This window comes from Peromyscus californicus, unplaced genomic scaffold, assembly GCF_007827085.1.
Source record: "Peromyscus californicus insignis strain IS unplaced genomic scaffold, ASM782708v3 Scaffold_10__1_contigs__length_136768540, whole genome shotgun sequence".
Taxonomy (NCBI): domain Eukaryota; kingdom Metazoa; phylum Chordata; class Mammalia; order Rodentia; family Cricetidae; genus Peromyscus; species Peromyscus californicus.
The window spans coordinates 112,582,100-112,609,180 of NW_026294391.1; the positions used below are offsets into that span (position 1 = coordinate 112,582,100).

The 27,081-nt window shown below is 43.4% G+C and overlaps 2 long non-coding RNA genes across 30 annotated transcripts in view; one reads left to right on the forward strand and one right to left on the reverse strand.

The window, feature by feature from the left end:
• The first annotated feature begins 250 nt into the window (after positions 1 to 250).
• LOC128111105 (uncharacterized) overlaps positions 251 to 27,081 on the forward strand; it is a 90,135-nt gene continuing 63,304 nt past the window's right edge. Inside the window, exons 1-6 of one of the 11 annotated variants that reach the window (XR_008218487.1) lie at positions 251 to 348; positions 452 to 3,401; positions 3,505 to 6,426; positions 6,530 to 6,785; positions 8,825 to 9,770; positions 13,252 to 13,383. This is a non-coding gene — a long non-coding RNA (uncharacterized LOC128111105). Of the gene's footprint in view, positions 3,402 to 3,504; positions 6,427 to 6,529; positions 6,786 to 8,824; positions 9,771 to 10,129; positions 12,115 to 13,251; positions 13,384 to 27,081 lie in introns of all 11 variants that reach the window. The other 10 variants (XR_008218490.1, XR_008218492.1, XR_008218494.1 and 7 more) reach the window with 10 other exon arrangements.
• LOC128111070 (uncharacterized) overlaps positions 18,117 to 27,081 on the reverse strand; it is a 71,134-nt gene continuing 62,169 nt past the window's right edge. For 17 of the 19 annotated variants that reach the window (XR_008218476.1, XR_008218465.1, XR_008218461.1 and 14 more), the window contains one exon: positions 18,117 to 22,744. This is a non-coding gene — a long non-coding RNA (uncharacterized LOC128111070). Of the gene's footprint in view, positions 22,745 to 24,760; positions 24,950 to 27,081 lie in introns of all 19 variants that reach the window. The other 2 variants (XR_008218456.1, XR_008218463.1) reach the window with 2 other exon arrangements.

The following is a 27,081-nucleotide window of genomic DNA, read 5'->3' on the forward strand; positions in this document are numbered from 1 at the left end:
GCCAGACACGGTATTCCAAACAGGAAAAACCACAGGGGAACGGATCCTCAGCACCCTCCAGAATCCAACTGCACATTTTTCACACAAACAACTTAACTGGGATAGAACAAAAAAGGGCATTTAAAATTAAGGCAGCAAACTTACTGCTGCCTACATGTGAGTCCTGTTTACTTTCACAGACCTCAATCTTTGCTCGCAGTGCGACAGTTTTGCGATTAGTCGGTGTGCCTTACGGCTACACTTTCCTGCCATACGGCTTCCTAGGTATCTTGGGATATTCCCATGAGAGAAGGAAGATCCTACATATCCGGGACAGCACGCCCAGTGTTACAGCAGAGATTGTTAGAGGTCTGTATGTCTTTGAGGGTCATTCTCACCTCTCAACACCCCCTGGTTTGTGTTTGGAATGTCTTTAGCCACATTATGGTCTAAACATTCGATTCTGTCCTAGAGTACTACCTTAAGAAGAACTTAGAGTGCACCTTGGCGGGCTGGGAGAGAAGAGCACTGAAAGTCCTGCCTGGCACCCATTGTGAGCATGATCTGGGGGAAATACCCAGATAAGTCCAAAGTTCCTGAGAATTCTTGTCTCCTTCTCCTGCCCCTTGCAGCAAGAGTTACAAGGTCTTTATGTAATGTCGTTGCATCTAAGAAACCCTCGTTGCAACCGTGAACCAGTAGGACAGGTCGGTTCCAAGAGTCACAAGGTATAAAAGCACGTGTGTTTGGAGTCTCAAGTACATCCAGTGCTCTGGAGTAGGTTATGTCTTCTAGTGGAGTAGACTCATTTGGTTGTGTTTGTTTGCTTGCTTTCAAATCTCTGAAGGCAGTTTGGATTTTGACTGTTTAGGTTGTTTTGTTTTAAGTATTTTGATCACTTTGGGAACTTTGAAAGTGTAAGAAAAATGAGGCAGAGAAGTAGAAGACTGGATATGAACGGGCTGAGGATGCTATTATTATAAAGGGGAGGGGCTTCAAACTATTGGCCAGCTACAGCCAGAGTGCATTTAGAGGAGCTAGGGGAAAGGTTTATCTACATATATGTGGGTAGCCACCAGGGAGCTAAGGCTATTTGTGGCTGTGAGTTGTTTTTGATGCCTAGGAGTTTTGTTTCTGCAGGTGGAATGGAATGGTCAGGTTGGGCTAAACAATTCTTTATGGGTCGGAGCTCTTATTGTTTTTGTTGATCTAGAGGATACAGTTTTTCCTTTTTTTAAAATTTCATTTACTTTGTGTTGGGCCAGGGAGTCAGAGTGCACCTGTCAGGTGTCATGCATGGTGAGCTCTGAGGAAAACTTGAGGGAGTTGATTCTCCCCTTCCATTAACTGGGTTCTGGGAGTCGAACTCAGGTTGTCAATCTTGGTGGTAATTGCTATTATTTCCTGACCCATCTCAATGTACCTACAATGTGTATTATAGCCTGTCAAAAATACCTGTCATATATTTCCTCAGGAAAGGGAAATAGACTAGATATTTATGGATGGATAGGTGTTTGGAATGGGAGGATCAAGTGGAGAGAGGGAAGGGAAATAAGGATGAGGGCGGAAATACAGGAGAGACAGATAAAATTCAGGGCCATTGTTGTAGCGAAGCCTAACATCGTAGAAGTTTCCTAAAAATATGTGTATGTGTATTTGTACCTATATATATGTATTTATGTAACAGATGGGAACATAGCCTGTGGTGGTTTGAATGAGAAGAGCCCTCATGGCCTCATTGGTTGGTTGCCAGGGAGTGGCACTATTTGAAAAGACCAGGAGGTGTGGCCTAGTTGGAGGAAGAGAGTCACTGGAGACTGGCTTTGAGGACTCAAAAGCCCATGCATATCCCTGATTGTGTGTGTGTGTGTGTGTGTGTGTGTGTGTGTGTGTGTGTGTGTGTGTGTATGTGTATGTATGTATGTATGTATGTATGTATGTATGTATGTATGTATGTGTGTATGTAGGTCTCTTGCCCCCCCCCCCAGCTTGTGGATTAGGACTGAGCTCTCAGCTACTTTTCCCGGGCCATGTGTGCAGTCATGCTCCCTGACATCATGATGATGAACCTAACCACAGAAAGTGTAAGCCAGGCCCCCACATTGAAAAATTAAAAAAAGTAATACTGCTTTCTTTAATAAGAGTTGCCTTGTCTATGTTGTGTCCTCACAGCTGTAGACTGAAGTCTCTAGTCCTGCCCAGCCCCTAAGGTCATGGGCAGAGCAAATACCACTACATGCAGCAACAGAACAGCATCTAAGACACAGTAGAGAGTCCTAGCCAGATAGTACGCAAAGAGTGAGACCCTGGAACACTCAGCCCTAAATGAGATGTCCCCGTCAAATCCATCCCCTCAGAGCTCAGGGAACCCCATGGAAGAGGAGACAGAAAGAATGTAAGAGCCAGAGGGGCTGGAGGACACCAAGAAAACACGTTTCTCTAAATCATATACGCACAGAGGCTGAAACAGGTGCTTTGAGGGAACTCTTTGGGACTGATTAGGTGATGTAGCCTTGTGGAGGAGGTATGTCACTGGAGGTTTGGTCTCCCATCGTGCACTCTGTCACTTGTTTTGGTACCCAGATGTGCGCTCTCAGCTGTTCTTGTAGCCATGCCTTTGCTGCACCATGCACTCCAACCCTCTGAACTGCATAGAATGAAAAATAAAACACGTACAGGGAGGAAGAATTTCATTTTTTAAAGACCAAGAGGGAAAAAATGCTAAGCTGAGAGTTGGTCCCAGCAAGCTACATAGAATGGAGGCAGAAATGGTTCCTGGCACTTCGGTCTTCTACTGTTTTTTTCCCCCTCTCTTTTGTTTTTTTTTTTTTCAGACACGAAGGGCGGGTGCCATGTTGTGGTGGGTATAGTAGGACCTCTACTGCCATCATGAGGAGATTTGTTCTGTTCCTTTTGTCCCATTGAAATGTCCTTCTCATGAGTCCTAGAGGTGGGGAAAACAAGGCAGGGAGAAAATTGTAAGAACCTCCCAGTTGGGCCTCCTTGCATTTTCCAAAGACCCAGACCCTAAGAATCTGGAAATTGATTTCTAGTCTATGGATTACCACCACCTGAAGAGCGAAGGACTTAGAGGGGACCCTCACCGGCTAGCTCATAAGAACCAGAAAAAAATCCCGCGGAGAAACTCCCACAGTAAATGAACGAACCAGAATCATTTTCATTTCTTTGAGTCCCTACATGTAGATGCTTTGGACTAGTCCATGTACTATGTGAGTCGTATTTACTTTCACAGACCTCGATCTTTGCTCGCAGTGCGACAGTTTTGCGATTAGTCGGTGTGCCTTACGGCTACACTTTCCTGCCATACGGCTTCCTAGGCATCTTGGGATATTCCCATGAGAGAAGGAAGATCCTACATATCCGGGACAGCACGCCCGGTGTTACAGCAGAGATTGTTAGAGGTCTGTATGTCTTTGAGGGTCATTCTCACCTCTCAACGCCCCCTGGTTTGTGTTTGGAATGTCTTTAGCCACATTTTGGTCTAAACATTCGATTCTGTCCTAGAGTACTACCTTAAGAAGAACTTAGAGTGCACCTTGGCGGGCTGGGAGAGAAGAGCACTGAAAGTCCTGCCTGGCACCCATTGTGAGCATGATCTGGGGAAAATACCCAGATAAGTGCAAAGTTCCTGAGAATTCTTGTCTCCTTCTCCTGCCCCTTGCAGCAAGAGTTACAAGGTCTTTATGTAATGTCGTTGCATCTAAGAAACCCTCGTTGCAACCGTGAACCAGTAGGACAGGTCGGTTCCAAGAGTCACAAGGTATAAAAGCACGTGTGTTTGGAGTCTCAAGTACATCCAGTGCTCTGGAGTAGGTTATGTCTTCTAGTGGAGTAGACTCATTTGGTTGTGTTTGTTTGCTTGCTTTCAAATCTCTGAAGGCAGTTTGGATTTTGACTGTTTAGGTTGTTTTGTTTTAAGTATTTTGATCACTTTGGGAACTTTGAAAGTGTAAGAAAAATGAGGCAGAGAAGTAGAAGACTGGATATGAACGGGCTGAGGATGCTATTATTATAAAGGGGAGGGGCTTCAAACTATTGGCCAGCTACAGCCAGAGTGCATTTAGAGGAGCTAGGGGAAAGGTTTATCTACATATATGTGGGTAGCCACCAGGGAGCTAAGGCTATTTGTGGCTGTGAGTTGTTTTTGATGCCTAGGAGTTTTGTTTCTGCAGGTGGAATGGAATGGTCAGGTTGGGCTAAACAATTCTTTATGGGTCGGAGCTCTTATTGTTTTTGTTGATCTAGAGGATACAGTTTTTCCTTTTTTTAAAATTTCATTTACTTTGTGTTGGGCCAGGGAGTCAGAGTGCACCTGTCAGGTGTCATGCATGGTGAACTCTGAGGAAAACTTGAGGGAGTTGATTCTCCCCTTCCATTAACTGGGTTCTGGGAGTCGAACTCAGGTTGTCAATCTTGGTGGTAATTGCTATTATTTCCTGACCCATCTCAATGTACCTACAATGTGTATTATAGCCTGTCAAAAATACCTGTCATATATTTCCTCAGGAAAGGGAAATAGACTAGATATTTATGGATGGATAGGTGTTTGGAATGGGAGGATCAAGTGGAGAGAGGGAAGGGAAATAAGGATGAGGGCGGAAATACAGGAGAGACAGATAAAATTCAGGGCCATTGTTGTAGCGAAGCCTAACATCGTAGAAGTTTCCTAAAAATATGTGTATGTGTATTTGTACCTATATATATTTATTTATGTAACAGATGGGAACATAGCCTGTGGTGGTTTGAATGAGAAGAGCCCTCATGGGCTCATTGGTTGGTTGCCAGGGAGTGGACCAGGAGGTGTGGCCTAGTTGGAGGAAGAGAGTCACTGGAGACTGGCTTTGAGGATTCAAAAGCCCATGCATATCCCTGATTGTGTGTGTGTGTGTGTGTGTGTCTGTGTGTGTGTGTGTGTGTGTGTATGTGTATGTATGTATGTATGTATGTATGTATGTATGTATGTATGTGTGTAGGTCTCTTGCCCCCCCCCCCCAGCTTGTGGATTAGGACTGAGCTCTCAGCTACTTTTCCCGGGCCATGTGTGCAGTCATGCTCCCTGACATCATGATGATGAACCTAACCGCAGAAAGTGTAAGCCAGGCCCCCACATTGAAAAATTAAAAAAAGTAATACTGCTTTCTTTAATAAGAGTTGCCTTGTCTATGTTGTGTCCTCACAGCTGTAGACTGAAGTCTCTAGTCCTGCCCAGCCCCTAAGGTCATGGGCAGAGCAAATACCACTACATGCAGCAACAGAACAGCATCTAAGACACAGTAGAGAGTCCTAGCCAGATAGTACGCAAAGAGTGAGACCCTGGAACACTCAGCCCTAAATGAGATGTCCCCGTCAAATCCATCCCCTCAGAGCTCAGGGAACCCCATGGAAGAGGAGACAGAAAGAATGTAAGAGCCAGAGGGGCTGGAGGACACCAAGAAAACACGTTTCTCTAAATCATATACGCACAGAGGCTGAAACAGGTGCTTTGAGGGAACTCTTTGGGACTGATTAGGTGATGTAGCCTTGTGGAGGAGGTATGTCACTGGAGGTTTGGTCTCCCATCGTGCACTCTGTCACTTGTTTTGGTACCCAGATGTGCGCTCTCAGCTGTTCTTGTAGCCATGCCTTTGCTGCACCATGCACTCCAACCCTCTGAACTGCATAGAATGAAAAATAAAACACGTACAGGGAGGAAGAATTTCATTTTTTAAAGACCAAGAGGGAAAAAATGCTAAGCTGAGAGTTGGTCCCAGCAAGCTACATAGAATGGAGGCAGAAATGGTTCCTGGCACTTCGGTCTTCTACTGTTTTTTTCCCCCTCTCTTTTGTTTTTTTTTTCAGACACGAAGGGCGGGTGCCATGTTGTGGTGGTTGTAGCAGGACCTCTACTGCCATCATGAGGAGATTTGTTCTGTTCCTTTTGTCCCATTGAAATGTCCTTCTCATGAGTCCTAGAGGTGGGGAAAACAAGGCAGGGAGAGAATTGTAAGAACCTCCCAGTTGGGCCTCCTTGCATTTTCCAAAGACCCAGACCCTAAGAATCTGGAAATTGATTTCTAGTCTATGGATTACCACCACCTGAAGAGCGAAGGACTTAGAGGGGACCCTCACCGGCTAGCTCATAAGAACCAGAAAAAAATCCCGCGGAGAAACTCCCACAGTAAATGAACGAACCAGAATCATTTTCATTTCTTTGAGTCCCTACATGTAGATGCTTTGGACTAGTCCATGTACTATGTGAGTCGTATTTACTTTCACAGACCTCGATCTTTGCTCGCAGTGCGACAGTTTTGCGATTAGTCGGTGTGCCTTACGGCTACACTTTCCTGCCATACGGCTTCCTAGGCATCTTGGGATATTCCCATGAGAGAAGGAAGATCCTACATATCCGGGACAGCACGCCCAGTGTTACAGCAGAGATTGTTAGAGGTCTGTATGTCTTTGAGGGTCATTCTCACCTCTCAACGCCCCCTGGTTTGTGTTTGGAATGTCTTTAGCCACATTTTGGTCTAAATATTCGATTCTGTCCTAGAGTACTACCTTAAGAAGAACTTAGAGTGCACCTTGGCGGGCTGGGAGAGAAGAGCACTGAAAGTCCTGCCTGGCACCCATTGTGAGCATGATCTGGGGAAAATACCCAGATAAGTGCAAAGTTCCTGAGAATTCTTGTCTCCTTCTCCTGCCCCTTGCAGCAAGAGTTACAAGGTCTTTATGTAATGTCGTTGCATCTAAGAAACCGTCCTTGCAACCGTGAACCAGTAGGACAGGTCGGTTCCAAGAGTCACAAGGTATAAAAGCACGTGTGTTTGGAGTCTCAAGTACATCCAGTGCTCTGGAGTAGGTTATGTCTTCTAGTGGAGTAGACTCATTTGGTTGTGTTTGTTTGCTTGCTTTCAAATCTCTGAAGGCAGTTTGGATTTTGACTGTTTAGGTTGTTTTGTTTTAAGTATTTTGATCACTTTGGGAACTTTGAAAGTGTAAGAAAAATGAGGCAGAGAAGTAGAAGACTGGATATGAACGGGCTGAGGATGCTATTATTATAAAGGGGAGGGGCTTCAAACTATTGGCCAGCTACAGCCAGAGTGCATTTAGAGGAGCTAGGGGAAAGGTTTATCTACATATATGTGGGTAGCCACCAGGGAGCTAAGGCTATTTGTGGCTGTGAGTTGTTTTTGATGCCTAGGAGTTTTGTTTCTGCAGGTGGAATGGAATGGTCAGGTTGGGCTAAACAATTCTTTATGGGTCGGAGCTCTTACTGTTTTTGTTGATCTAGAGGATACAGTTTTTCCTTTTTTTAAATTTCATTTACTTTGTGTTGGGCCAGGGAGTCAGAGTGCACCTGTCAGGTGTCATGCATGGTGAACTCTGAGGAAAACTTGAGGGAGTTGATTCTCCCCTTCCATTAACTGGGTTCTGGGAGTCGAACTCAGGTTGTCAATCTTGGTGGTAATTGCTATTATTTCCTGACCCATCTCAATGTACCTACAATGTGTATTATAGCCTGTCAAAAATACCTGTCATATATTTCCTCAGGAAAGGGAAATAGACTAGACATTTATGGATGGATAGGTGTTTGGAATGGGAGGATCAAGTGGAGAGAGGGAAGGGAAATAAGGATGAGGGCGGAAATACAGGAGAGACAGATAAAATTCAGGGCCATTGTTGTAGCGAAGCCTAACATCGTAGAAGTTTCCTAAAAATATGTGTATGTGTATTTGTACCTATATATATGTATTTATGTAACAGATGGGAACATAGCCTGTGGTGGGTTGAATGGTTGCCATTCATGGCTCATTGGTTGGTTGCCAGGGAGTGGCACTATTTGAAAAGACCAGGAGGTGTGGCCTTGTGGGAGGAGAGAGTCACTGGAGACTGGCTTTGAGGATTCAAAAGTCCATGCATATCCCTGAGTATGTGTGTGTATATGTCTGTATGTATGTATGTATGTATGTATGTGTGTATGTATGTCTCTTGCCCCCGTCCTCAGTGTGTGGATTAGGAGTGAGCTCTCAGCTACTTTTCCCGGGCCATGTGTGCAGTCATGCTCCCTGACATCATGATGATGAACCTAACCACAGAAAGTGTAAGCCAGGCCCCCACATTGAAAAATTAAAAAAAATAATACTGCTTTCTTTAATAAGAGTTGCCTTGTCTATGTTGTGTCCTCACAGCTGTAGACTGAAGTCTCTAGTCCTGCCCAGCCCCTAAGGTCATGGGCAGCGCAAATACCACTACACACAGCAACAGAACAGCATCTAAGACACAGAAGAGACTCCTAGCCAGATAGTACGCAAAGAGTGAGACCCTGGAACACTCAGCCCTAAATGAGATGTCCCCGTCAAATCCATCCCCTCAGAGCTCAGGGAACCCCATGGAAGAGGAGGCAGAAAGAATGTAAGAGCCAGAGGGGCTGGAGGACACCAAGAAAACACGTATATCATATACGCACAGAGGCTGAAACAGGTGCTTGGAGGGAACTCTTTGGGACTGATTAGGTGATGTAGCCATGTGGAGGAGGTATGTCACTGGAGGTTTGGTCATTCCCATCGTGCACTCTGTCACTTGTTTTGGTACCCAGATGTGCGCTCTCAGCTGTTCTTGTAGCCATGCCTTTGCTGCACCATGCACTCCAACCCTCTGAACTGCATAGAATGAAAAATAAAACACGTACAGGAAGGAAGAATTTCATTTTTTAAAGACCAAGAGGGAAAAAATGCTAAGCTGTGAGTTGGTCTCAGCAAGCTACATAGAATGGAGGCAAAAATGGTTCCTGGCACTTCTGTGTTCTACTTTTTTTTTTCCCCTCTCTTGTTTTTTTTTTTTTCAGACACGAAGGGCGGGTGCCATGTTGTGGTGGTTGTAGCAGGACCTCTACTGCCATCATGAGGAGATTTGTTCTGTTCCTTTTGTCCCATTGATATGTCCTTCTCATGAGCCCTGAGGTGGGTAAAACAAGGCAGGGAGAGAATTGTAAGAAGCTCCCAGTTGGGCCTCCTTGCATTTTCCAAAGACCCAGACCCTAAGAATCTGGAAATTGATTTCTAGTCTATAGATTACCACCACCTGAAGAGCGAAGGACTTAGAGGGGACCCTCACCGGCTAGCTCATAAGAACCAGAAAAAAATCCCGCGGAGAAACTCCCACAGTAAATGAACGAACCAGAATCATTTTCATTTCTTTGAGTCCCTACATGTAGATGCTTTGGACTAGTCCATGTACTATGTGAGTCGTATTTACTTTCACAGACCTCGATCTTTGCTCGCAGTGCGACAGTTTTGCGATTAGTCGGTGTGCCTTATGGCTACACTTTCCTGCCATACGGCTTCCTAGGCATCTTGGGATATTCCCATGAGAGAAGGCCAATCCTACATATCTGAGACAGCACGCCTGGTGTTACAGCAGAGATTGTTAGAGGTCTGTATGTCTTTGAGGATCATTCTCACCTCTCAAGGCCCCCTGGTTTGTGTTTGGAATGTCTTTAGCCACATTTTGGTCTAAATATTCGATTCTGTCCTAGAGTACTACCTTAAGAAGAACTTAGAGTGCACCTTGGCGGGCTGGGAGAGAAGAGCACTGAAAGTCCTGCCTGGCACCCATTGTGAGCATGATCTGGGGGAAATACCCAGATAAGTGCAAAGTTCCTGAGAATTCTTGTCTCCTTCTCCTGCCCCTTGCAGCAAGAGTTACAAGGTCTTTATGTAATGTCGTTGCATCTAAGAAACCCTCGTTGCAACCGTGAACCAGTAGGACAGGTCGGTTCCAAGAGTCACAAGGTATAAATGCACGTGTGTTTGGAGTCTCAAGTACATCCAAAGCTCTGGAGTAGGTTATGTCTTCTAGTGGAGTAGACTCATTTGGTTGTGTTTGTTTTCTTCATGATAATGGTCCTAGAGAGATCAGAAATACTAGGAACATACTGAAACATAATGAAGGCAATGTATAGCATGCTGACAACCAACATCAAATTAAATGGAGAGAAACGGAAGGCAATTCCTCTAAAATGAGGAACAAGACAAACCTGTGTGCTCTCCCCACATTTATTTAATATAGTACTTAAAGTTTTTTATTTATTTATTTATTTATTTATTTATTTATTATATATTCAGTGTTCTGTCTGCATGTATGCCTGCAGGCCAGAAGAGGGTACCAGATCTCATTACAGATGGTTGTGAACCACCATGTGGTTGCTGGGAATTGAACTCAGGACCTCTGGAAGAGCAGCCAGTGCTCTTAACCTCAGAGCCATCTCTCCAGCCCCAGTACTTGAAGTTTTAGCTAGACGATAAGACAACAAAAGGAGATCAATGGGATACAAATTGGAAAGGAAGAAATCAAAATTTCACTATATGCAGATGACATGATAGTATACATAAGTGACCCCAAAAATTTCACCAGGGAACTCCTACAGCTGATAAACTCCTACAGCAATGTGGAAGGGTACAAGATTAACTAAAAAAATTAGTAGTCCTCCTAGATGCAAATGACATATGGACTAAGAAAGTAATTAGAGAAACATTACCCTTTATATTACCCACAAATAATATAAAATACCTTGGGATAACTATTAACTAAGCAAGTAAAGGACCTGTATGATAAGAACTTTAATTCTCTGAAGAAAGAAATTGAAGAAGATATCAGAAAATGGAAAGATTTCCCATGCCAATGGATAGGTAGGATTAACATAGTAAAAATGGCAGTCTTACCAAAAGCAATCTATGGATTCAATGCAATCCCCATCAAAATCCCAACACAATTCTTCACAGATCTGGAAAGACCAACACTCAACTTCATATGGAAAAACAAAAAACCCAGGATAGCTAAACGAATCTTGTATAACAAAACAACCTCTGGAGGCATCACCATCCCTGACTTCAACCTCTACTATAGAGCTACAGTAATAAAAACAGCTTGGTACTGGCATAAAAACCAACATGTGGACCAATGGAATCGAACTGAAGACCCTGACATTAATCCGCACAGGTATGAACACCTAATTTTTGACAAGGAAGCCCAAACTGTACAATGGAAAAGAAAGTATTTTCAACAAATTGTGCTGGCATAACTGGATATCAACATGTAGAAAACTGCAAATAGATCCATATCTGTCACCATGCACAAAAGTTAAGTCCAAGTGAATCAAAGACCTCAACATAAATCCAATTACTCTGAATCTGATAGAAGAGAAATTAGGAAGTAGTCTTCAATGGATTGGTACTGGAGACCACTTCCTAAATGTAACACCAGTAGCACAGACACTGAGAGCAACAATTAATAAATGGGACCTCTTGAAACTGAAAAGCTTTTGTAGGGCAAAGACATAGTCAATAAGACAAAAAGAGAGCCTACATAATGGGAAAAGATCTTCACCAACCCCACATCTGACAGAGGTCTGATATCCAGAATATATAAATAACTTAAGAAACTAGACATTAAAATACCTAACAGTCCAATTAAAAAATAGGATACAGATCTAAACAGAGATTTTTCAACAGAACAATCTCAAGTGGCTGAAAGACATTTATAGAATTGCTCAACATCCTTAGTTATCAGGGAAATGCAAATCAAAGTGACTCTGAGATACCATCTTACACCTGTCAGAATGGCTAAAATGAAAAACACTGAAGACAGCTTATGCTGGAGAGGATATGGAGCAAGGGGAACACTCCCACACTGTTGGTGGGAATGCAAACTTGTACAGCCACTTTGGAAATCAGTATGGTGGTTTCTCAGAAAATTGGGAATCAATCTTCCTCAAGACCTAGCTATACCACTCTTGGGCATATACCCAAGGAATGCTCAATCATACCACAAGGACACATGCTCGACTGTGTTCACAGCAACACTATTTGTAATAGCCAGAACCTGGAAACCTTGATACCCCTCAATTAAAGAATGGATAAAGAAAATGTGGTACATATACACAATGGAATACTACTCAGCAGAGAAAAAAATAACATCATAAGGTTTGCAGGCAAATGGATGGAACTAGAAAATATCCTGAGTGAAGTAACCCAGACTCAGAAAAACAAACATAGTATGTACTCACTCATAAGTGACTACTAGATGTGGAGCGAGCAATAACCAGACTGCAACCCACAGCTCCAGCGAGACTGGCTGGTAGGGAAGACCCTGGGAGGACACAGAGATTGTCCAGTGAGGGAGGGGTGGATGGGATCTACATGAGCAAGCTGAGGGTGAGGGAGGGTAATGGAGGGTAAGGGACAGGGGAATGAGAGCTTAGGGTAGCGGGAGGTTCTAGCTGGATCAGGAGCAGAGTGGGAGAGCACGGAAGGAGATACCGTGATGAGTGAAGGCACAATGGGAATAGGGATAGACAGGGTATTGGGGAGGTCCCCAGGAATCCACAAAGATGACTCCACCATAGACTACTCGCAGTGGTCAAGAGGGTGCCTGAGCTGACCTACTCTGGTGATCAGATGGCTGAATGCCATAGCTGACATCATAGAACCCTCATCTAGTGACTGATGGAAGCAGATGCAGAGATCCACAGCCGGGTCCCAGGCAGAGCGCCAGGGTTCCAGTCGATGAGTGGGAGGAGGGATTCTCTTAGCACAAGATATCAAGACCATGATTGGAAGGAGTGCAGAGGCAACTAGCCAAACTAGTAGAAGTGCATGAACTGTGGACCAGTGGTGGAGGAGCCCCTGTGGTACTGGATTAGGACCTCTGGATAAGGGAGACAGTTGTTTGGCTTGAACTGTTTAGGGGACCCCCAGGCAGGGGGATCGGGACCTGTCCCTAGTGCATGAGCTGGCTTTTTGGAGCCCATTGCCTATGGTGGGATACTTTACGCAGCCTTGGTGCAGGGCTTGGACCTGCCTCAACTGAATGTACCAGGCTGTGCTGACTCCCCGTAGGAGACCTTGCCTTGGAGAGGGTGGGAGTGGAGGGTGGGTTGAGGGGGAGGGCTGAGGGGTGGGAGGAGGGAGGACAGGGGAATCTGTGGTTGATATGTAAAATGAATGGAAAATCTCTTAATAAAAAAAAAAAAAGGAAAAAAAATCGTGTGCTTTCCCCAATGCATGTGCCAGTCAAAGTAGGGCGTTATGTAGCTTTCAGAGTGTTACCTTGGAAGTCAGCTTCCCTCCAGTCATACAAGGCCTAGTGTCAAGGTCAGATACAGAAAAGGATGCCTAAGGTACTAGCAAACTGAATCTGGATGAGAATCAAGTCGCTGGTATGATTCACTGTTCTTTGGGCCCTGAGGTGTCAGCATTTTCTTTACCTTTCTAGGCCTGTATTCAGAAAAGCAATGAGGTATCATGAGAAAGCTCTGGAGAGAATGCTGCTGGCTGAAGAAGGGGGCAAATGGAAGACTTGGCCATAAGGTTATTGTGTTCCTTAAGAGTAAGGTACCTGACTAAGGTGAGTGCTTTAAAGTTCTCTTGCTTTTCGTTTTTTTGTTTTGTTTTGTTTTGTTTCCTTTGGTGCCAGAATTCCAATGCTGGCCCTTGCCCAGGACATCTGCCATTACTATCAACCAGAAACCAAAAGCTAAAGTCTAAGAGTGGAAGCAAAAAGACAAGGTAAAGCCGGGCGGTGGTGGCGCACGCCTTTAATCCCAGCACTCGGGAGGCAGAGCCAGGCGGATCTCTGTGAGTTCGAGGCCAGCCCGGTCTCCAAAGCGAGTTCCAGGAAAGGCGCAAAGCTACACAGAGAAACCCTGTCTCGAAAAAACCAAAAAAAAAAAAAAAAAGACAAGGTAGCCAGTTACTGGTGTCTGCGTAACCACCAATGGCAGTTTTGTTTTGTTCAAATTGGAAAGGTGGGAACACAGAGCCTGCTCACAAAACTCCTTGGCTTTTCTTAGAACCCCGCCATTGTGCAGAGATAGTTTCATAAATTCCTTGTGTCTAGTCTTACTGTAACTTGTTCAGTTGATATCCCTGGGAGACCTGCTCTTTTCTGAAGGGAAATGGAGGGGTAGAAGTAGATATGGAGGAAAGGGATGTGGGGGAAGGAACTGAAAGGAGTGGAGGAAGGGGAAACTGTAGTCGGGATGTAATGTATGAGATAATAATAACAGTATTATTATATAATTATAACATTGTTATTATTATTTCCTCGGCCCAGAGTTTTTCTTCCTGCTAGCTCTAACACCTTAGGGGAAGGAAGGGTCTGGATGGGGTCAAATAGGCCCACAACCAAGCCTGGCCTGCCAACTCTTCTCTCTGTCGACAGACGAGGCAAGTACCATTGCAGTGTCTTTTAAGCCTAGTGACCAAGGGGCCAGACCAAATGCACAGCTCTCCTCACTTCAGGGGCAGGAAATGGAAGGATAGTGGTGATGGTACTAACCTTCCTGGAGTATCTAGCTGCTAGCAGGTGCAAAGGAAAGGAGAGCTCAGAGTTGGGAGGGGGACTGGAGAGCCATTCAGAACGCTCTTTCAGAGGACCTGAACCTGAGCTCAGTTCTCGGCACCCATATACAGCAACTCACAACTGCCTGTAACCTCAGCTCCAGAGGATCCAATGTCCTCTTCTGCCTTCTGTGGGCACTTGCACTCACCTGCACGTGCCACATACATACACATAATATCAAAACAACCTCCTGACACACACACACACATACCCCAAATAAAACCAAAGCAATGAATTGAATTTTTTTTTAATTTCCTGTGGAAAGGTGAGGAGCAAGCTCTATGCCCTCTCTCCTTGTGGCTGTGGTCTGCTTTAGTTCTGTGTTCTCAACGGACTGCTTCATGTGAGGGTTGTTCATTCCAGCGCTAGCAAATGTACTGTTTCTTCTGCAGCAGCCTGTGCATTGCACTCAGAAGACAGGAGTGGAGTAAAGTGCTTAGCATACTGTCAATCAAACCGAAGCCCTCTATTCTGTGTGCCAAGGGACTGGAACAGGAAACAAGGGCCCCAGAGCACCTGCACTAGTGTTATCAGGGTTCCTCTGCACTTGTTCACCTTGGGCCCCCGCCATACAATGTCCTGTGCCTCTGTGTCCCAACGACAGCCCGTCCACTCTAGATACCTACCTCACTAGGTCTGAAGCAAGAAAGCACAACAGTCCGTGTCTATCCTAGGGCCTTAGAAGTCAAAAAAGCTCACATAAGAAGGTCCAGTCATTCCTCTGCTGTTGCTAGGAATCATGGGAAAGAAGCCTAATAGTGCCAGGAGTTTGGAAGTTCTTTCTTCATGATAGCAGTAGTGTTCCAGAAATGTGTGCATTGTGATCGCTTCTCTCTAGCCTTTCATATCTGTGGTGGGGGGCGGGGGTGAGTGCCACACAGAGACAAAGGCACCAGGGGATATGGCTGCTTTAAGTTTTGTCCAGTAACTATGAGTTCAACATTATTTCATTTTTAGCCCCCACCCCCACCCCTGGATGAAACCAAGGCCTTAATCCATAAGTTAGGTCTTTTCTTCCTGGAAGTGAAATTTATAGGGGACTTTGCATTCAAGTATGACTCTCCACTCTTTTAGTCTGTCCATTTGTTTTCCATTAATAGTTAACTTCATTCATAGGACACATTCAGTGAAGACTGGAAAAGGAAGCAGTTGCTTGAAGCCTGAAGATCACCATGTAATCCAAAGACCCCTCTTTTCTGAATTCACGTTTTATTTTTAACATTTTAAATTGTACTTATTAGGATGGTGTGAGGAAGATGTGGGTGTCTGTGCACAGAGCACGGCATTTGTGCGGTCAGAAGACTATTTTCCAGAGTTAGTTCTCCCCTTCCACCCTTGTGTGGGTCCGGTTCTCAAATCAGATGGTCAGCCTTGCACGGCAAGTGCTTTAACAGCCATACCATCTTGCCTGCCCCAGTGTAAACTTTTCCAATTAGTATAGACAGTATTATGTTTCCTTATGGCCTTTTCAGTTTTTTGTTGGCTCCTCTCCATCCTTTTGAATGCCCCTCCCCCTCTAATAGCCTCCTTCGATTCTCATGCCAGCTCAAAAATTGGGATCATAAACATCTGCCATCAAGCTAGACTGATTTTGTTTCCCATGCCTGCCTCCAACTCCCATTTCAGCATCCCAAATGCTGGGATTAGAGGCCTCTGCCTCCATGTGGTCTCTGACCTGGCAGCTCCTCCCTAACAAGCAGGGTTCCCCTCTCCTAGATCTGTATTAAACTGTTTGGAGAGAACAGCGACACAGCTGTCAGAATTTCTACACAGGCCACTCAAGGTTTGTCTCATTTGTTCATTGTTTAACATGAGAACATTCTCAAATGGCGTGAAATAGTCTTCACTATTTCCTGCAATATCATAGGCTCTGTGTATTTACTTGTGTGTGATTTATCTCTTTGGTATGGTACTAGACACATTTTCAATAGCACATCAAAGAATAGTGTTGGTTTAGGATTCAGAACATGTCAGTGTCTTAGAGTTTTTATTGCTGTGATGAAACACTATGACCAAAAGCAAGATGGGGGAAAGGGTTTATTTTATTTGGCTTACACTTCCATATCATACTCCATCCATGAAAGAAGTCAGGGCAGAAAAAAAAAAAGTCAGGGCAGGATCCTGGAGGCAGGAGCCAATGCAGAGACCATGGAGGGGTGCTGCTTACTTTCTTGCTCTTCATGACTTTCTCAGTCTGCTGTCTTATAGAACCCAGGAGCACCAGCCTAGAGGTGGCACCACACAGTGGGCTAGGCGCTTGCCTATGACCTCAGACATTTTTCTCAGTTTTCCTTCCCTCCTCTCAGATGACTTTAGCTAGTGTCAAGTTGACATAAAACTATCCAGGACATCAGTGCACTAATCATGAAGAAAAGCAGCACCAAAAACCCTTCCAAAAGAACTCATAATGTAGACTGAATACGTTTGCTGCTCTTGGAACAGACAGTTAGGTTCCCAGCACCCATGTTAGGAGGCTCCCAGACCCCGTAACTCCAGCTCAAGGGAAACTAATGCACTCTTCTATCCTGGGTGAACATGCACATACACACAAATAAAATGAGTCACTTAAAAAAAAAACTGTTCCCTTTTTGGATTGTTCCTGTGGGTGTCTTTCTGTTATGGGAAACTTGAGTCCCCTCTTAAGGCTCTGAAGGACAATTGAATTAGGGACAATTTTATCAATTTAAAAGAAATTCCCCAGGATGGTCAAGGTGTAAATCTCTCAGCTGCCCAAAGAAGGAAGATGAAAAGGGAGAAAACCATGTTGTGCTGTTTATAGAATCCATGTGATGGACAAATAGCCATGTACAGGGGAGGGTGAGAGAAGAAAAAGTGAGAATTGTCCTTCTGAGTCAAGCAGGAGACCTTGGCCAAGCTGCATAGCATAGATGTGGGTCCAAAAGCTACCACACCAAGGGTGGGCTTTCTAGGAAGGAAAAGCACACTATCTCAATTAAGGGGCAAGCATTCCTCTCCTCTTTATTGGAGTTTTTGATGAATCAACCTTCCTGAGTGCTGCCCTCTATCAGGCAACTGACAAGTCCAGCCAGATCAATGCGCATACATTGAGTAATGAATGTAACATCATTCATTCTGAAGAGGTAATCCTAATATCATTTAAGAGATGGACCAAAATTGGGAAATTGATGCGACCTATTTTTGCCATAAAAATCTAGAGATCCAATTCTAAAGCTGTTCGCCTCAAGGGATTACTGTCTTGTCGTCTCATATATCCTCCAGGCAAAGGCGCTCATGTAGGAGATAACAGAACGTTTTTGCTGGGGAGCCAGACATTCCTGGAACTGTCCTTTCAATGTTCTTGCCTCTAAATTACCTAGCCAACTCCTATCTCCTGGTCTCACCATTCCCTTTCTAGGAGATAACTAGTTGAGGGTTAAAGAATTTTGACATCATTTTGGGGGCTTTGGGTGTTGTGGTTGGTGGGTCTATATAAGTAAGAGACCTCAAAAGTGTATCAATGAATTCATTTGTATAGTAGCCAGGTATAGTGAGGAAGTCCTCCACTGAAGCTGGGAGACAAGAATTAAAGGCAAAAGAGTTTGGGGGGTTTGGAGAGATGGCTTAGTGGTTAACACTGGCTGCTCTTGCAGGGGATTTGATTCCCAGCACCCACATGGCAGTTTATAACTGTCTATAACTCCAGTCTCATGGGATCTGATACCCTCTTCTGGTTTCTGCAGAAGACAAAAGACACACAGACAAAACACCCATACACATAAAATGTAAAATAAATTTAACTTTAAAAAAGGAGAAGGAAAATTGCAGATCTCTGAGCAGGGGAATGATTCTTTCCCACTAGAAGCAGGCATGAATTTTTATAACAGCTCAGCATTATAAGCCCCAGGCAGAACACTAGAAGCCAGAACAAAAAAAGCCTGTCTAAAAATAAAAATGTTCAAGTCAATGTCCATTATAAAGCCTCCATAGGCTTGCAAGAACACCCATCCTTTGGGCTCCTCAGGTCTTTCCCCCCACTCCCATTCTCCAAGGCTTGCCTTGAGAGTGATGAACCCAGGATCTGCTTTCAGGTACTTTGATAGCTGTTGGAAAGGCTAAAATCCTAGTGTGAGGTCCCCCTCAGCTGGCTTCTAGAGCAGAAGATATTTAACTAGTGTATGATTTTTAGGTTAGAACAGTGGGTCTGTCTCTCTCAACTGTAGGTTCCCATGTAGGTGCTGCAGTGCTGAAATTGACCTAAAGTTTGAAGTCCTGTGTCTATGCAGTATTTTCCTTATCAAGAAAAAAAAATTAGTCAGAAATGGTTTATAACAAATACCTCACATAGACCTAAGTAATGTCTGGTGAATATGATCCATATATATCCTATACATAATTATTTATATATATAATCAAAGGTTAAAATTTATGTGTATAATTTTTAAGTTATTATATGTATATATAATTTTTAACCTTTGATTATACTTTCCTACTACTTTAAGACCATGCAGGTGGCCTAAAATAACTTTCTTTTACTGTCAAAGCCAGTTGAGTGTCTGGTCCTCAGGGGTCATTTGTGATTGGGAGGAGGGCCCTTCTTTGTCCTTTTTCTTTCATTTATTAGTTGTGCTATGTTGCACATAAGTCACAAGGCATTGCTGACAACATTCTTTTGAAGCATTGAGGCCATTCTCTTTGTATCAACTCTTCTGTTCATAAAATGTACAAATGCTGTTGTCCCCTGGCTAGAGTCCACCCTGTGCAGTCTCCATAGCTTCTCTGATCAGGAAGACAGTGACTTGCCAGAGTTGTAGGACCTTTGAAGGCAAGGTCCAAAATGCAGTCCCATTTAATCCCTCTATTCACATTAGTATAGGCTTCTAAGTATGGTTATTTAAAACCCAGGTCAGTTACACCAGTCTGGTATTTTTTAACTTTTGTGTAACATTAAATAAAGTTTGGCAAAAGTCAAACACTTTTAAATAAGTCTTGCGTAGACTATTTTGATGGTTTATGTCAGTCCTTGTGAAGGTTACCAAACGCATATCTTCAACGTAAGAGAATGCTATTGATCTAAACAGGACATTGGACATTAGAAATTTTAATCTTACATGTATCATCACTATCCCTCATCTTTCCCATACTTTCTATAACCTACTCAGACCTTTTGTGATTTCTTCAGGCTTTCCACTGTCTTTTTATCTTTTCCAGTTTGGAAACATCCAGTGATCTTAACTAAGGACAAAGTTTCCATATCCTTTTAATATTTCATTATCTCTTCTACTTATTAGTTCCCTTTTATTTCTTTCCTTATATCACAGTAACATCTTATTAAATGATGGTTTAATCCAAGCTATATGCATTGCATAATGTGATAAATTAAGATTACCTGTATACATTGTTGACAATGAGGCTTTGTAAATTCCCAGGCAAACCTCATAGAAAACACAAGACAAAGGTCTCTTTATATTCTGTATGGTCCAGAGAATGCTTTACCATACCTGTGACTTTGGTTTGCTATGAGTGTGGGTACCATACAGGTAGATAACAAACCATCATCAAATCAATGTTTAGAACATCCTTAAGAAATCAGCTGAAGTAGGCCTGTTAAAACTGTGATGCTGGTGTTACCTATTACCTGTGTTCATTACAGACATCTTCTGTTAGAGAATAAACAAAAGAAACCTCTGTTTCTATTGGAGATGTATTGGAAATAAATTGACTCTGAGCTGTTCCTAAGGGTACAGTCCCTTTACTCTTGGCCTGTTTTGTTGCTCTCCTTTTCCCTGAACCACGTGTCTAGACTAACCCAGGATAGGAGGTTTAGAAGCATACTTTCAGACAAACATGCTTGGGTCTCAAGTAGAAAGGCCAAGTCCCACCTCCAGACCCAGCTTCTCAGTGAGCTTAAGCAGCGCATGATAATACAACAATACAGTGTATACAGAAAAGATACTTGTTCCCCTGTAAAATGCTTGCTTTTTCTAAGCATCCGAGAAGGAATGCAATGGTGTATGATGGACAAAAGGGGTTCATTGATGACAGACTGAACTCAAATCCCCTGTCCTCGTAACTGGTACAGATTTGTCTGATGAGTCTTAACCATCTCTTGAGTTGTGCTTTGTGAATGGTGATTGACAAGAGACAGAAAATATTTTTCCCTTCAGAATGATAGAGAACACTTGGTTTTGAAGGCTCACTCTCTGGTGTCTTTAAAACTTATATAGGGGTATGGAAGCCCACACCATGATCAAGGAAGGGTCACAACAATGCAAGTATTTGTTCTCTAGCCTTGTCTAAATTGAGATCCTCCCTGGAAGACTCTGGAGTGAACAACAACATGAAAGTCTGTCCCCACAATCAGTGTGCCTCCAGTTGAAAAATTTAACATTGGGCCCCCCATGCCTTCTCCTTAATGTCCTAAGAGAGGCATGGATGCCAGTTATACCTTGGTGTGGAAAATGATTGTACAGAGCCCAAAAAGGGGCATTGGTTCCTCTCAATTTTAAGATAACAAAAACCCATGGAAAGACAAATTCAGGCTCACATGGGCACTTCTTTCCAGCTCCAGCCCCTTGAAGCATGACTTAGCAGGATTTTAACTAACATCTCTGTGCTAAGCCAGAGGGGCTATGTTATTGCAGTGGTGTAGAAATAGCAAGCACGGATCAGTTCTGGAAGTCATACAGCATGAGAAGGAGTGTTTGGGATGGTCTCAGGTGCGTGCGCCCAATTGTCTGGAGAGTTGAACAAGAACTGTGCTTCTTGTAGATTCAGATGTGTGGGAAAATTCTTCATAGGTAAACAGGGTTTGACAGGAGAGGCTGAAAGAAGAATATTGGTATCAAACAGTAATAAAAAGGAACATTTGGATTTGTGAGGTTTTTGCTAGAGATGTTTGAAAACACTGACAAACTAGCCCAAGCCTGAGGCTGAGGAAATGCTCCTCAGGGATACACAGCTAGATCTTGTCTCTCAAAACAAAAACAGAAAACAAAGCTGCTCTCTGGGCTTTAAATCACATCAACAAGGCCAAAATGAACTGTAACTATATGTTCTGGCTTCCTTTTCTTGGTCAAGTTTTTTCAGACAGGAAGGGATGGTGTAGATATATACTTACACATGAGGCAATGCTTTTAAAACACCAAGTTCTTTTCCATGGAGCTCATTCAAAAGGGAATGACTGGCCTTAAAGGTCTTAGAAGGTGACTAGGCTCCAAGCTGGCCAACATGTCATTTCCAAAGGAGTTAGGAGAGGATAGACACTAATGATGCTGCAGTCTAGACCCTGAAGCTAGGAGCAGCCTGGAAAGATGAACCTTGGACAAAAATACTGATACAGGAAGGCATTAGGACCACCAACTGGGATCTTCAAGTTTGGGAAGACCAAAGAGCCCCTCCTAGAGATAAATGCACGTTCCTGGTGGTCTTTGTCTACTACTCAGTTCCCTTGAAGCAACATGCAAGCTTTCTCTTGACATCACTGCTTTTGGAGTTTGGTATTCCTTGTGGCTGCTTCTGTCATGGTAAATCAGCCAGTCATTCCCAATGGAAATGTAATGGTCATGATGAGCTTGCTAAGACAATTTTTTAATCGAGACTCCAGGCTTGGGGCTAGAGGAATTCCTCAGTTTTATGTACTGCTCCTGTCCGGGGCCTGAGTTGATTCCTAACAACCAAGAGGGGTGGTAGGTACTTACCCTCACAGAAATGTACACATCATTAAAAATAATAAAAATTAATAAATACAATAAATAATTTTTTTAATCTTAGCTCTGCCCCTCCACTTCTTCTTCCTGTACCTCAGGGCGACTGCACTTGGTTCCAGTCCCTTTGTCTCTAGGTTACGCATCTAGAGTACACTAGTGCATGGCTCCAAGCTACCCACAGAGGAAAATATTGTAATGGTTAGTGGAATCTGGGACTCTTCAACCTCCCATAGGCACAGCTTTCCTAGGGACTTGCATGGAAGAAATTATGTATTGGTGGGGGTTTGTGAAACTCGTCCGCAAGATGGCAGTATTTGTCCATAAGCATCAAGGAGTTGACTCTACCCCCGCCCTTCCAATCTGAAAAAAAGATCCCAAAGGCGAATCTTTTTTCCTCGATCTGAAAAAGAGTGAGCTTATCTAAGAATTTACCTTTTGGATTCCATTTGCTATCAATAGCAGAGACATTAGGAAAGGCTGGAACTTTATCCCAGCACCAGAACTATGGAGAAACAAAGGAAAAGAAGTAAGACCCGCCTGAGGTACCCACTGTCATCTATGATCAGATACATGTCATTTTGAAGAAGTCTGTGTCCACATAGCCAAGTCTTCTGGTTTCTGCCGCTCTTTACCCACCAGCCTTCTATATGGTATCAAACTTTCTGGTGGTTCTTGGGGCAAACCTAGGGGATCCAGACCTAGGAAAGAAGAGAAAATGCTTAAACATCAGGATTAGAGAACACAGCATGGTTCTCATCCAGATTCCCTTCCAAGTGGTCTCTATATTCTGAACTAGGCACTAGTCCTTTTGTACCCAAGGATCAGGCTGACTTTACTTTTTTTTTTTTTTTAAACTTAATTACATTGCATTTGACCTCTAAAAAGTTCTAGTTTCTGGGCACTTTTTGACACTTAAATAATGTCAAGGTCTAGACTGTAGAAAATAAAGCATTCATATGTTGATATAAAAACCACAGCTCTCATCTAAAAGGGGATAAGAGATAATTTATTCTGGAGCCATTCTGAGTGATCATGGCCCAGAAACACAGACTTAGGTTACCCCAAATTCCATGTTCCAACATGGAAGCACTGTCACAGGATTTTTATAGTTTTACAGAACAAGGAAAGTCATAAATCAAGACAACTTTAAAATAGGTTGGTGGATACATCAGAAGTAGGTTCAAGACGGTGAAAGCTGGACTACAAAGTGTGAGTACTCCAAATAGAAAAAGCAAACTGTATCTCCAAAAAACATTAAAACAACTGTTATGCCCAGATTGTGACCCCAAAGATTCCACCAGACACCTTAGATACAGAATGCAATAGCATGGTTTATTTCTGTTTGTTTACAAGCCGCAGGCAGGGAAGCTCGATCCAAAGCATTCGCTTGTAGTGAGGCCAGGAGGAACTTGCTTTTTCTTTGTGTGGCTAGCTTTTTAAAGGCAAAATCCACAAGTCCTTCAGAGGGGTTTGGGGAGTTTTGCACGGGTGCAATTCGGATTGGTTTATTTTTATCTCTGCTCTCTTTTAATTGGGTGAGGGTATGTAACCTTTGAATTTACTGGTTGGTGGTTACAACTTATTACTTTGGGGGCAGTCCAGCACAAGTCCCAGGCTTTGTCCTTGAGCCACCATGGGGGCTGGCTGGCCAAGCACGTACTGCACATAACTCTAAGTTGGTGAGGGGCCCCAGACAGTAAACATCCGGCTGAACTTTGAGCAGTCTTTTGTTCATGGCCCTCCCAGAAACTGCTTGCTCAAGTCTCAGGAAACTGAAATTGAGGCCTGATCAATGAGAGAAGACTGAGCAGCCTGTTATGGCATCTGCTTAGTCCTTTCACAACAACTCAACAAATGTTTAAAACTGGCATTTCAAATTCAGTCACCCGTGTAGCTCAGAAATACATTCAAACAGACTATCTTCAGCAGTGACGGACATCATAAAGCTATAACTTTATCCTCTTTGGCATCACCTTAACTGTGGACATAGTAACATATTTGGAATATATGGACTTCTGTATTTTACTTGAGAAGACAGTTAAGAGATGATAATGTAAAAGGTATGGGGCTTGCCACTCTGTGTCTTATATGAAAATCAATATTGTATCAACTACTCATCTTCAAATTCCACATGAAGTTTAGCTATTCTATTTCTGTAAAAAATGTTCATTGGGATTTTAGGGATCACACTGAATCTACTCTCTCTGTCTCCCACTTGTGTTTGTTCTCCTAGAAGGAAGCATAATTCTTTGCTCTTGCTTCTTGTGTTTTGGGTCCTCCAAGCCTTCAGACAATAAAACACCTTAGGCCCTTCCCAGCCACACTGTGCCACCAGGAACTGGCTTGTCCCTGCTGGTCTTACACTGCAGCAATCCGCTCTACCAGGTATTGTACAATGGTAGTACAGTGATGGCACGTGAAGTTCTGCTACCTTCCAGGCAAGAGCAGTAAACTCACAGCCCCGCCCCCACATCTTTCCTATGCCGCCATACCCTACCCAAGACTGTCCTAAGTTCTTTGACACCTAGTCTCACTCTCTAACCCGCCAGTCATCTTGACTGGGGAGAGTTAGCCTTTGTCTGAGTTGTTTCCTGTTTCCAAGTCCAAACTGGATAGAACACACTTTCAGTATTCCAAGCCATTGGTGGATCAGTTCGGGTCTCTGGATGTTCAGGTTCTTTGAGGACTTACGCCAGCTTCTAGGATATACCCACTTTCTGGTATCTTGGTGCCTTGGAGACAATGAGCTTCCATTTGTCAGCCAGTCCTCTTCCTTGCTGGGGTTTATGGGAAAGAAACCGTGATGGTGCCACGTTTGCTAAAACTAATTCCACTTGGGGGCAGTAGTGCTCTAGATAAGCTCAGCAGCGCCATCTTACATTCTCTTCTCCCGCCCATTTGGTCTGAAAAAAAAAAGTGAGAAATGCCTGGCATCCATTTTGTTCAGTGTTAGGGATCTAGCTTACAAGGCAGCCATTTTACTTTTGTTTTTCCCAATTCAAGCCGAAAAGTGAAAACCACCCCTCATCAGAATCCTCATCTTTTGCCTCAATAAATTCTCTCTGGACTGTGTGCATTCAGGCCTGATTAACTCAGTGGTACTTATCCAGTAAGTGAAGGAAAAAGTAGAAGGAAAGTGCTTGAGCCCTGGGGACATCTCTAGAAAATCACAGCAGTGGTAGCGGGCCCAGGGTTAGAGTTTTTATAGGGAAAAACCACAAGCCAGAAATTACATGCTTTGGCAATTTGGGATTGGGTAGAGGGGATATGGGGCAAGGTGATTTTGAAACTACTGGGTTGGACTTTTGGCAGGGAACCAGAATTTGCTGAGCAGGATTATCTGGGCTGTTTATCAGGATTGTCTCATATCTTCAAGGGCCATAAACTGCAGACAGAATGTCCTATATCTGTTCAATTTGTCATGGTACATTCCTGAGTGAGGCCTTCCTGGAACTGAGTACAGCAGGTGGTCTTAGGTGGTGGCCCTTCCTTAAAATGGAGTCTGTATTGCCTTCACATAGACAGTGAATATGAAGACTCCTAAATTTGTTTGTCAACACTTTAGACCTCTACCACAAGTAAAGGTAAAATTTAATATACCATAAAACATTGCTTTAGAAAAGTGGATACTCAGTGGTTCTGTCTGAAGTTTTAGTAATGCTTTTGTATGGATGAATGTCTTTCCAAATGGCTTTATGAGAGAATGACTTTCCAGTCAGAAGTTCATAGTATTTAGAAAATAGAAATGTGGCAGGTTAATAGATAACGAACTAACTTGCATTAAATAACATCATGCCCAAATCTGTTAAATTATTTGCTAGAGAAAATGTTTCCCAGGCTTCAAGCAATTCCTTCTTTCTGCCTTCATCCAAGTTACCCCATTAAGTAGATCTGATGGCACAATAGCAACTTACTTACTTTACTTACTTACAAATTACCATTGTGAAGTCCAAAGGAAATTTACCTAGGGAAAGGACAAGAGTGCTGATGGAGTGTAGTTATAGACTTGAGATGGTAAAACAAAAACAAAATGGCTGCCTTTTAAACTGGTTCTGAGTCCAGACAAAATGGAAGGCATGTTTACTTCCTGGCTCCTTTATTCATGAAGAGTGATTTTTTTTTTTTTCAGACTGGACAGGCAGGAGAGGAGGGCAACACAATGGTTCCTTTTAGGTCATGACTGCCCCCATGAAGACATAGTTTCAACAGATAAGGTGCTTCCCTTGAGTTCTAGCAGTGTGGCAGTGTGGCCTTTAGGGCTCTGGAAGAGGATTGGGCCTTCCTTTTCTCCTAAGGCCTGAAGAGAGAACTGGACCCTAATCCTCCATTAGCGTAGAACCCAGAGAGTGAGGTGGACTAGCGGCAGCCAGGATAGGCCCGCACACCAACACAGGAAGCACACGTTGTAGAATAGAACCTCAGTTCAACCCAGCTAGGACAAGCCTAGAGAAAAACCTCAAATGGCTGCTCAAGGAGACATTGTCTCATGTCACTGTACCTTGGCAGGTTTACAGTTAGTGTCACTGTGCTATTTGGTGGCCCTGGGGTGCTTATGTCCTTAGAGTATCTTGGGCGGGGATGTTTTAAAGTGAGTTTAAGACAAAACAACTTTATTTAATATAAATGTATGTGTGTGCGTGTACCACTGCAGTGTACTTCCAAAGGTCAACAGACAATTTGTAGAAGTTGGTTATCTCCTTCAAAGAGCTCCAGGAGATGGAACATAAATTCTCAGGCTTGCATGCAAACACTTTTACTTACTGGACCATTGTGATGATATATTGTGTACCCTAATAAAATTTGACTGAAGATCAGGGAATAGAACAAGCCACTAGATTAAACATAGAGGCCAGACAGTGGTGGCACACACCTTTAATCCTAGCAGAGACGATTAGGGAGGTAGTGATCTGTCTGGATCTTTGTGAGTTCAAAGCCACCCTGGATTACATGAGATTGACTCAGTCTAGGAGAGAAACTGAGCCAGGCAGTGATGGCACACAACTCTAATCTTAGTACTTGAGATTTCACACCTTTA